The sequence below is a fragment of the Notechis scutatus genome, chromosome Z (genome assembly GCF_049901735.1).
Source record: "Notechis scutatus isolate UNSWTSFEM ecotype Mainland chromosome Z, rNotScu1.2, whole genome shotgun sequence".
Taxonomy (NCBI): Eukaryota; Metazoa; Chordata; class Lepidosauria; order Squamata; family Elapidae; genus Notechis; species Notechis scutatus.
The window spans coordinates 139,508,192-139,519,911 of NC_142025.1; the positions used below are offsets into that span (position 1 = coordinate 139,508,192).

Here is an 11,720-nt window from a genome sequence, read left to right on the forward strand (position 1 = left end):
CCAAAATTTATAAAAACAATACACCACGATAAATAATATTGGATGAAAGCCATGCTTTGGATGAACTTTCTGGGATCAAGGGTGGATAACAAGCAAATTCTTCTGGTAATCTATGCAAATGACACTCCTAGAATAGTATAGTCCAAGTATCCAAAATGAATGGTGCCGGGAGTGGGCCTTTGGAGACTTTTATTTGAGCTGCCATATTGTACTGTATCCTGTTTAGTATACTCTTCATATGCTTAAAATAATAAAACTGCAGAAGAATCAGGATGGGGCTAGTATCTAGAAGTTCTACACCCCCATCCAAATAAGAAAACCTTGGACTTGAAACACTTTTCAAATATAAAATATAAGACCAACTACAAAAAATAGTTCTCATATTTCATTTGGCAGTACAATTAATTTCAGGTGAGATGGTGAAAACAGAAAAAAAGATTTAGGCTGGGGGGAAAATAACTCCACCTTAAAATGTCCTCCTTTGTTTTTTTACAGAACTGATCACTCAAAAAAAACAAACCCACCAACCCCAACTCCTGGAGGATGAGGACAAATGTACATATTTAAACAAGCCTATGGATAAGATATCCTTGAACCCTGAAATGTTAAAACTAACAAATGTCTACAAATATTATCCTTTATTAGCAACCAATGTCTACAATGACAATTTCACTTGTTGTATCCCATTATGGCAGGCTATTTGCAATGTCTAATTAAAGCAAAATCACATTTTCTTTTTTTAGTTTGACTGATTGTCCTACTTGTTTTCTTTGTTTCAAAACTTTGCAAACCACAGGCAGGACAAAACGCATCCCCAAGATCAGGTTGCCCCAAATCAATGGGTGGAATGACTTTTAAAAAAAGGAATGACCCTGGATTTTAATTATTTTTCTTTGACACTGAGATTGGAAACGGACACCAAGGGACTCTGTGAAGTGAATGATTTCTGCTGCTGCTTTTTTATCACTTTTAGAGCCCTTGACAAAGATTTGCAATCAGGCTACTTTATCAATGAAAATCACTGGTGCACAAAATGGGGTTTGTTTGTTTTTTGGGGTGACATGTCTCGTTGAAGGCTCATGCTCCCACTGAAGCCTTTAGTCCTTGGGAGATGTGGGGGAAAGACCAATAACATTGCAGTTTTGTTTCAAGGGTACTGCTATCTACCAGACAAACATTTCTCAATCTTGGCGGCTTAAAGATATATGGATGTCAACTCCAAAATTCATGGCTGCCTGAAGAATTCTGAAAGTTGAAGTCCACACAATGTCAAACCACCAAAGTTGAAAAACACTGTGCTAGATAAGGTGTCTTGCACCTTATCAGAAGTGGTGGTGAGTTTTCCTTCAATTTCTGCATACTTCGGTCTGATTTCATCATTATCTAAAGTGTTTATAGACACCCATATACGCAAGCAGTCCTTAAAATCTGTAAAATAATCTAGTTATTTGCCTCAGTTTTCTTCCAGGAATTTTTTTGTTTTCTCAATAGCTCCATCCAAATCCTAAGCAGAGCTAATACTGCTGCTTAACTTCCAAGAACAGCTAAAGTCCACTATGGGTTGTTATCTGTTCAGGCTGTTTATATACAGAAGTGGTTCCTTTTAGTGATTATATATTTGTGTATTCCTGTGCAGGTAAACCTCAACTTACAACCATTCAAAGTTATGACAGCACTAGAACTTACTTACAACTGGCCCTCACATTTATGACCATCCCAGCGAACCCATAATCATGTCATTGCCATTTGTGACTTACCTGGGGGCTTCTGACACATAAAGTCTATTGGGGAATGCCAGATCTGCTAAATGACTGCAAAAAAAAAGTAGCAAAATTTGCTGCGACTCACTTAGTAATGGAAGTTCTGGTTCCAACTGTGGTTGTAAGTGGAGGACTACCTGTATTTGGGGGGTCTCTGTCATCGCTACATAATTGGTTTTTGTTGTTGTTTTATTCTGGGCTGTGTGTTTGTGTGTGTTTTGTGTTTCTGAATTTTGTAAGCTACTCAGAATGTACAGTCACATGTGGGTGACTATAAAGCATTCTTATCATCACTCAAAAGCATTCTGTGTCCATATGGTTTGTCTCCCACAGGTATAGCAATGAAATTATATTATTATATTCTCCATCTCTCCATGCCCAGGTCACTTATAGTTGTCCTCAAGAAATAACTTCAACAAAGTTGTTTCGTGGCAAATGAAACTCCTTAAAAATTGCAGTTAAAGCTGTGGAAAGTAGATGTGTTTGGACAGAAAAGATAGACGCTTATTTACAATCTTCCCGCTTTCCCCTCTCCTACGCTGAGATACACCAGTCTTCCTCCAGGTAGGTTGCCAATTTGTTCCAATCGTTGTGTGAGGAGAGCCATGTTAGACCATGGTAGCACAAAGTCAGGAATCTGGAAGCACTTTTTTTTTTGACTAATATGTTTCTTCCAGAGATTTTTTCCAAGAAGGAAAATGAGAGAAATATAAAGGCAAGCAGACATCAAGTTATAGAGCTCAAAATGGTTCCCTCTTTTTAATATGAGAAGAGACTGAATGCTGTCTACCCAGAAGATGAACACAACATGCTTATACCCACAGTTAACTGAATAATGGTTTTATGCACGGGTGTCAAACTCACAGGGTCATGTTGCGATCATGTGACGTTTCTCCCATTCGTGGAGCTGGAGTGGGCGTGGCCTGCATGTGATGCATCTGGCCTGCAGGCTGCCAGTTTGACATCCTTGGTTTTGTGCAATTAATCTCATTTCTAGACTCATGAACTGTACCATGAACATGGGTTTCAATTTGTACAACATATATGTTACAAACTGGTTGGCTAACTTGTGCCTCATTGTGTCATGTCAACACAACCACTGCTTTTGCCACTGTATTCTATTTATACCCAACCTTATTTTTGGGAGCTCAATGAGATATACTCAGATATTTTTCTCTCTTAACAATAACTCTGTGTGGTACGTTGGTAAGCTAGAGTTAGCTATACTGGTTATTCAGTGCTTAGTATTTAAATGGAGACTTGAACCATGGACCAAGCCCAGTCTCTTAATCACTGTTTCATATTGTCTCTCAAGTTCAAGTTCTTAATAGTCAATGCAAAATTCAATTAAGGCTACAAGATTGTATCATTTTACTTCATGGTGGCAAGATCAGTTCCACGTCATCTCTTTTTGTTTGTAACTAGAATGGCATCCCATTCTACTTATCCAATCTATGAGCAAGGTCAATTGTTAAAAAAATCAAAAGACAAATTCAAAACTAGAATGGGAGCCAGTAATATCATCTTTGCAACCATTGCTTGTAACAAAGAGAGATGGTCACCATCCTTTGTTCAAGAAGAAAGTGCAGTTCATTTAAGAGAAGCTATGTTATTTCTGATGGGAAGAACTTTACTGCTATACAGAGGCACTGGGCCAAGTCTTTCATCTAGCTTAGGATTCAGAGGCAGGATGGTTATTCAGACAGGTGTGCCCTTGCTTAAAGCTACAAGTGTAAAGGAATTCACCTGTTGTAATACCTCTGTATAACACTTAATATAAGAGCTTATGCCTGGTTCTTTTTAAATCCCAGCTAACATCATTTCTAGGAAACAGAGAAGCTGCAAAACAGAAAAAGAGTGTTTACTAATCCAGATGAAATCTTAATATATCTTGCTAGTCCATGTATGATATGCCATATGCTAAATAAATAACTGCAGAACAGAACTCGGGATTTCTTCCTTAGGATTCTGAAATATTTCAGAAGAATCAAAGCATTTGTTCCCTGGAGGTTTACTTTCTGAAACCATCTCTACAGTCTCTACAGTCCACTACAAACAGGCACAAGGAGCGCAGTTGCAAAATGCACTTAGCCAGAATTCAGTTTACTCAATTAAATCCATTAAAAAAATAATAACCTGACATAGTTTTCACTACAGGTTGTCAAATACAAGAGAAGTTCCTTGAAAAATGGGCTCCAGCATGAGCCTGGAAGCTCAAAAGAGTAAATCTCCAGTCCCGGTGACCGATCCAAATTCAATTTATCCTGGGACACGTATATTCGCCTTCATTTGTGCAAATACAGCAGGTAGGGATTGACCCTGGCCTTTGTTTTCCCCGACTTATTCAGAATAGGTTATTTATTGCCACTGCCTGTTTGTGCCTGTGTGTTAGAGGCAACTAAAGAAACTCAAGATTTCATCCTTAGCTTTAGGCATCATTTTCTTAGGGTGGAAAATAAATAATTATTTACAGGGAGTTTAGGGAACCTTCGCCAACGGTCACCTCGATCTCACTAGTTCATCTACCCAACTTTCAAGGCAAAAGGGACACGCGGTCATCGAGTGGCTACGCTCCAGAGAACAAAGGTCCCCCCAGTGATTCACGCATGATTTCGGGCGGGGCTCAGGTGGGGGCGAAGACAAGAGGGCGGGGACGCCCTGCAGGCTTTTTCCTTGCCCTTCAACCGAAACTCGCCCCCTCCCCCCATCTCGAGGGCGAAAGGGTTTCTTTTTTTCCTGCAAAACTAGCGCGCGCCATCAAAACTTCAGGGCACCATCCAACCCTCGCCCGGATCAAGAAAGGGAAGGACGGCTGTCTCTTCCATGGGAGAAAGAGAAGAACGCGGTGAGCCAGGGTTTTACGCAATTGCCCGCCGCACGATCCCCCATACACCTGTCGTTTCTTACTCCTCAGGAAAGGAAAGGAAATTCTCCTCCTCCTTCTACCTAGCGTTATTCCCGCTTTATGGCAGGATCCGCTTAAAAGAAAAGGGAAGAAAAAAGAAAGAGAAAATAAAAGAAACCCAAGGACAGGAGAGAATACATTTAGGATCTATTGTCCGAAACTCACTAGTTGGGATTAAAGCCCGTTTTTGTCCTATAGAAGGAAGATCACTTGAGTTTCAATTCCTGAATCTCGGCGGCCTCGTGTTTTTTTCGGGATACTTTTTATTATCTTGAATATTGCTAGCCGCCCAGAGTCACGAATTAGAGGTGGGAGGCAATATAAATCAATAGACATATGAAGGAAATAAATAAATGAAGATCAACGACGACTATATCCAACACAGCTGGTTAGGTTAACTCTCTCTCCCACAAAGTACATTTGGGGTCCTTAGAAACCAACCCAGGCGCATTAGGCACGGGCGCGCTTGAGCGCTACCTGACTTTCAAAACAGCAGGTTGTCCCAAACGCTCCGCTAGTAACTCTTTTGAGCTGGAAAAAAGCAGGTGTCGGGTTCGAGTATATATTTTACTTATATATGTATATGTGTGTGTGTGTGTATATACATATATACATATATACATATATACATATATACATATATTCCGTTCATACCATAAAAGCCAAGTATTCCGTCTTCCTCATTAAGACCCGACTCTTACCTGTTCAGTTAGAGGTAAAGTTTCAAGTTCGTTTCCACAGCTGGATAGGACGCTGCAAAGGATAAATGCACGCACCTTTCTATATGGGGCTGGCTATATATCCCTCTCTTTCCCCTCATCCCTCCCCAGACCACACCCCTTCCATCCCGTGATGACGTCACCGACAGGTGAAACTGGCGACTTGGGACAGGAAGCGAGAGGAGAAACAAGACCCTAAAGCGAACGAGGGAGGCGCGCGGGGGGAGTCGGCTGTTTGGATGCAACATGCTTGGACTCGTATCGCGGTTCCTCACGTTGACTGTGGCCGAAGGACGAATCCAGGGCTTCAGCGGGGCTTGCCAAAACTTTACAGGAAGAGATTAAAAGGAACAAGTGAATCGTTAGCAGGGACGTTTCTAGGAACTAGTTTCGCGCTGAATCAGAACGTCCTCTGTTATCTTTATTCATAAGCGAGGTTAAGCAAGCCACGACTGGACTCACTAGGTTAATATGGCCATTCTGAAACTTATAAATTCTGATGACCCTCATTTACAATTTTTTGGGGGGCTCCTCTTCCTTTGAGATGACTTCTGTTCATTATTTGTGTGTGTGTGTGTGTGTGTGTCTGTCTGTCTGTCTGTCTGTCTGTCTACCCAGCCACCCCTTTTCCATCCATCCATCCATCCATCCATCCATCCATCTATCTATCTATCCTTGGAAGTTAAAACCCACCCTTCTAGAACAATGAAATATTTTAGGAAGCACTAAAAAGGCAGAATATTTCCCCTAAAACAGAAGTAGAAACTCAGGCAGAAACTCACCCCAACCTCTTTGATAATGGGCATTAAGGCCTGGGGCAGTCAATTCTACATAACAAAGATCTACCTCCTTCAGACAGAGCCATTTAATTGCCCTTCATTGCATCACCCACCAAGTTTCAACCAAACGTAGCACACAGACAATCTACAAAGCTAGCTATGACCTTTGACAGCAACCAATCAGGATACTCTTCCTGTGCCCCAGGAAGTTCAAAGCGCAGAGAGGGCATAAAACTCAGGGACTCTCAGCGTCTCTCCCCTTTTTCTTCGCCAAGAGCTCCAAGGCATGTGATCCTGTCTACCATTAAACTATCTTTCCAAACAGCCTCCATGTTTCCAGTGTCTTTTCCCCTAATTGGAACTCAACCCAGAAGGATATTTCTTCCAACACTATCTATCTATCTGTCATCCACCCAAAGTTTCCATAAAATCAGAAGTCTGGCCGCACTTTTTCCAACTAGCAAATGTTAATAAAAGGTAATTTAATGAAGTTTATTAGCCAGAAAAGGTGCCATAGGAACTTCCTGATTTTTTTTTTTTTTTTTTTGGTCACTATAGACTAACATGGCTCTTATCCTACTCATTCCATAAATGGCACTTCGGGACTTTGTCCTGTTATTTCACTGATTTATTTGCAAAGCTTTCTATCCATCCCAGCTACAAAGAGACCTTCAGTCAGAAAACCTTGGATTGAGTTTTGGTAAACTGCCTTGTATAGATGATGAGAGAAGGACCTCTGCCCCCTCGCCTAAGGCTTCAGATTAGGGCTCCTGAATGTACAGACAACAAGCAAGTCACTGTTCCAGCCTCAGTTTCTCCAATCTGCGGCATGAATGTACTTGTATTGTTCCGTTTTACAGGATGGTTGTGGGGGAAAAAAAGTCCCTTGATCATGTAGATAGAACGTTTGGAAAGAAGTACTATAGGAAAGGAGAAGGAGTTATAGAAAAAGTAGAAGTACTATAGAAGTACTTCTATAGAAGAACTATAGAAAAGGGGTTTGAGTTGAGTAATTAAGGCATCAGGATATAAAGACTGGGAGACTGAGTTCAAGTTATGCCTTAAGTACAAAGCCAGTGGGATGACTTTGGGCCAGTCAATCTCTCAGATTTAGGAAGGGGCCAATTAAAAAAAGCCTGGCCAAAAAATCTGCAGGGAATTGTCCAGACAGTTGCCCACTCTCAAAAACTAACTCGAAGGCTCCACCACCACCCTCCCAGAAATGTCCCTATATTACTGCTATTGCCATATTTCAGGTTAACTGATGGCACAGAAAAGATTTGGAACTCAGCAGTTCTAGTGCTTCATGTGCTCAGAGGAACTGTTATTCAGACATGGTAGAATTGAGCAGAGGTATAAATAAGAGTTTGGAGGTTCAAATCTATGGATTTATGTTTCAAACTAACTCTCTATAGTAATGATGTTTGAAGGTGAAGATTTGTTCTCTGAACTTGTGGGTTGGTTTCCAAACATTTATTTACCAGACTAGGTAACATCTTCAGCAAAGTTGGGGGCATGTCAGTGTTCTTCTGTTCATAAGGGCTTCAGGTGTGTCAAGTGAGGGTCTTGTGATGGGTCAGGTTATATTCGTAAGTATTTCAGTAACAATATTGGTTTGAGAGTCATCAGGTCCAGCCTTATCGTTAGACAAAATGGGACAGTTTTTTACTGTTAGATACAGTAGTCCTTAACTTACGACCACAACTGAATCCAACATTCGTCTTGTTAAGGGAGAAATTTGTTAAGTGAGTTTTGCTGCATTTTACGACTTTTCTTGCCACCATTGTTAAGTGAATCATTGCAGTTGATAAGTTAGTAACCTGGTTGTTAAAATGAACCTGGCTTCTCCATTGAATTTGCTTGTGAGAAGGTCGCAAAAGGTGATCCCATGACCTTGGGACACAGCAACGGTCGTAAGTATGAACCAGTTGCAGAGCATCTGAATTTTTCAGTGCCGTTGTGACTTTGAACGTTCACTAAATGAATTGTTGTAAGATGAAGACTACCTGTAGTGGGGTCCAGGGATCAAGAATAAGAAATTGGGGGGGAAAGCAAGGTAGCCTGTCCTGTGCCCACTAAATTGCCCCTAAGGTAGCTGGCTAATTGGGCAGCCCACTTGTTATGGTCAAAGTAAGATTTGACTGTTGGTATCAACTTTTATGCATGAGCTGGGTGGGTGGGTGCTTTGTTTTTGCTTCAGGCAGCAAAATATCTTGTGCAGGTCTTGAGAGAGGCGGGGGGAGGGACGGACTGAGGGAGAGAGAGAGAGAGAGAGAGAGAGTGAGTTGAAATATGAAGATGTAAGTGAATTGTGTGTGTCAGTAACTCCTCCCTACCATTGGTATGCCATTATCCATGGGTATGCAAACCCCTGGAATAAAAGAAGTTTGTCTTCCTACTTCTTTTAAAAATAACCTTTGTCAAACCAGACAAAAATCCATCTGATCCAACATCTATAGCCAGTCAAACCCTTCCAGAAGGCTCAGTGGTTCCTAGAAGACTCCTGCTTAGAGATTCTCATTTCTACCTCCAAACATGAAGTTTTTCTTTAAATAGCTGGAAGCCATCCCCTCCCTTTAAAAGTCATCAAAGCAGGTAAAGCCTTCATTTGAGGCTGGGGATTCTGAAACTAAGAGAGCAGTCCTAAAGATGTGTCCCCAGCACTTTGCTCTTTTGAACTGCAAAGGGACTTCATTCTTCAAGTGTGCTTAGGAACACAAAGAGGAGTTAACTTGGAGACCACTGGAGATCTACATTCCTGAGTTTCTGGGACAACAAGGAAGTAAATAAGAAGGTTGGGGGCTGGGAGCCCAAATCCTTTTCAGGGAGGAACAAACAAGGGATCTAAGAGCTATATGCAGGTTAAAACACTTGATACTTGGTGACCCAGTATAGCTCCTTTTTCTTTACTGGGGAGTCACGTTAGATATCCCTCTTTTGAGATGAGGCTAAGGACTTTAGGGGTACCAAATTGTTATTGTGTTTCCTCATTCGGTTGAACCATAACGTGGTTGGTTCGGGTTTAGCACGGAATGAATGTGCAAATCCTGCCTTAGTGAAATATTGATTTAACACTGGATCCTTTATTTATGAATTTTGTATTTGTGATAAGCTTAGGTTAGATAAAGGTAGCACTGTGGCTTTGATCAGGATGCAAGCCAATGTGTCAGTTTCTTGGGGTTCTGAAGAACAAGAAAGTGTGTGTGTGTGTGTGTGTGTGCGCGCGTGCGTGCACATACATACACAAGAGCATGCATGCACACACAGGAGTTGAATAACCCCCCTGGTGGGTGTGAAACTGTCCCCTTTGGGGCATGACAATGAATGTTGCAAATGTATAAAAGCTAAGAGATCCGGCCCTTTCATTTCTGGGAGAGGAGGAGGAGGAGGAGGAGGAACAGAAAAGTGGAAGCTGTTCAGAGAATGAGCTGTGGGATGTCTGGTGGTTTAACAACAGCATCCTAGAGAAAATCAACAAAAGGAGATTTCCTAAGACCCACAGTATGTTTAGCCAATGGTAAAAACCAACTAAACTGCCTCAGAATAGCGAAATAACTTGCAATTTTTCCATAGTTCACCATCAAGACTAATGAAAGATGACACGAGGTTATGTTCTTTTGTAATATTTTGTTAGTCCTAAATCTACACTTAACTCTACACTTCGTTTTTCTCACGAATATGGTTTTGCTACAGAATCTTGCTACAAAACAGAAAATAAAAATTGGTCTCAGGAAAAACATAAAAGTTAACATTAGCTTTTATATTTTTCCCCGGGACCAAGTTTTATTTTCTGTTTTGTAACAAGAATTTAAAAACATCAGATTTTGTTTGTGAAGAAAAGATCATGGAATGTGGCTGTATTAATCGCCATAGCAAAAATAATACCCCTAAGTTTGCATCACAAATAAAGCCATAATGATCCCTTCAGAGGCAATTCCAGGAAGACTGACCAGGGCTGGTGATCATGAAATGCTGACCAAGATTCTTTTTTCAGAATGACTTTCTACCCCAGGGTTTTTCAAACTGAAAACAAACGATGGGTTCTGTGAGAGAATAAGGGCAAAAAAAAAAAAAAAAAAGTCCACTCAAAGACAAACAACTTTTTATCCCTAGAGAGGTGGTATTTTTTTAACCTTGGCAACTTGAAGATAGGTGGACTTCAGCTCCCAGAATCTCTCAGCCAGCATGAAGTTGGAAGTCCACCCCACCTTCAAATTGCCAAAGTTGAGAAAAACTGCTCTAGAATTTTGCCTCTTGATCAGGGGATCTGTTTTTTTTAAAAAAAAAACACCTTATAGGTAAGTCCTCGACTTACAACCAGTTGTTTAGCGATTGTTAGAAATTACAACAGACCCGAAAATCTATTTAAGACCCCGTTCTGAAGTCCTAATGTACTCTCCCCTGCTTCTCCATAGTCATGTGGTTGCGTTTTGGGTGCTTGGCAAATGGCCGGCATTTAAGGCAATTTAGCAGTGCCCCGTGGTCATGTGATTACAATTTATGACTTTTTTTGCTGGAAACTGGCACTTATTTTTAATTGGTGGCAAAATTGCCCCATAGGAAACAATGGGTTCTCTTAATGACTGTTGCAAATGATGTACAATTTTGAAACTCTCATGTGGCCCCGGTGCTGAATAGGCCACAGCCTGGTAGTGGCCTGTGGCTTGAGGATTGGGGACCCCTGCCCTAAAGCACAATAGGAAACCACCAGCCATCAATTAATTCCTATTCTCATTAATATAGAAAATGATCTATGCAACTATTTTAGCACTTTCATTCATAATGAAACATACAGCTTCACTTTCAAGCCTGCATCCATCTATTTTTTTCTTCACAGAAGCAGACTATCTTCATATACACCAATTACGTCCTTCCTCCTCCTCCTCCTCCTCTTCATTGCACAGACACACAACATCGTTTACATTTTCTCTCTTTCATTTCACATGGAATTTGTGTCCTTTAGTACAGGTAGCCCTCGACTTAGGAGAGTTCATTTAGTGACCAAAGGTACAACAACACTGAAAAAAGTAACATATGACCAGTTTTCACACTCATGATTGTTGCAGCATCCCCATAATCACATGATCAAAATTCAGACGCTTGGCAATTGACTCATATTTATGATGGTTGGTACATCCCGGGGGTTTACCTTTTGGCAAACAAAGTCAATGGGGAAACCAGATTCACTTAACACCTGTTCTACTAATTTAACAACTGCAGTGATTCACTTAATAAAGGTAACAAAAAAGGTTGTAAAATGCAAAACTCACTTAACAAATGCTTCACTTAGCAACAGAAATGTTGGGCTCAATTGTGGTCTAAATCAAAGACTACCTGTAACAGAATCCTATACAAGACCACTTGAGAAGAAGAGCAGACATATGAAATTTGCCCCTGCTCCAGAGTAAATCCAGCCTTTAAGACAAATTTTAAACCAAGAACTGGATAGATCATGCTAGTTGGGTAATTCTGGAAGTCAAGGATTATCTGTATTTTTTCATCTTGGATATTCCAAGTTACAGTCTCTTTTATACCTTCTCCAGACGGATCTCCAGAT

At 40.8% G+C, this 11,720-nt stretch overlaps 1 protein-coding gene and 1 long non-coding RNA gene across 3 annotated transcripts in view; one reads left to right on the forward strand and one right to left on the reverse strand.

Annotated features, from left to right (window-relative positions):
• LOC148129335 (uncharacterized) overlaps positions 1–3,705 on the forward strand; it is a 26,878-nt gene extending 23,173 nt beyond the window's left edge. The window contains exon 3 of the long non-coding RNA XR_015746000.1: positions 496–3,705. This is a non-coding gene — a long non-coding RNA (uncharacterized LOC148129335). The remainder of the gene's footprint in view (positions 1–495) is intronic.
• Positions 1–5,435, reverse strand: part of LOC113418598 (claudin-4-like) — a 12,465-nt gene extending 7,030 nt beyond the window's left edge. Inside the window, exons 1-2 of one of the 2 annotated variants that reach the window (XM_026677580.2) lie at positions 5,367–5,435; positions 1,758–1,811 (exon numbers count right to left, since the gene is read on the reverse strand). The gene's annotated coding sequence lies outside the window, so the exon portion shown is untranslated. The remainder of the gene's footprint in view (positions 1–1,757; positions 1,812–5,366) is intronic. The other variant, XM_026677579.2, reaches the window with a different exon arrangement.
• Between the last annotated feature and the right edge of the window lie 6,285 nt (positions 5,436–11,720).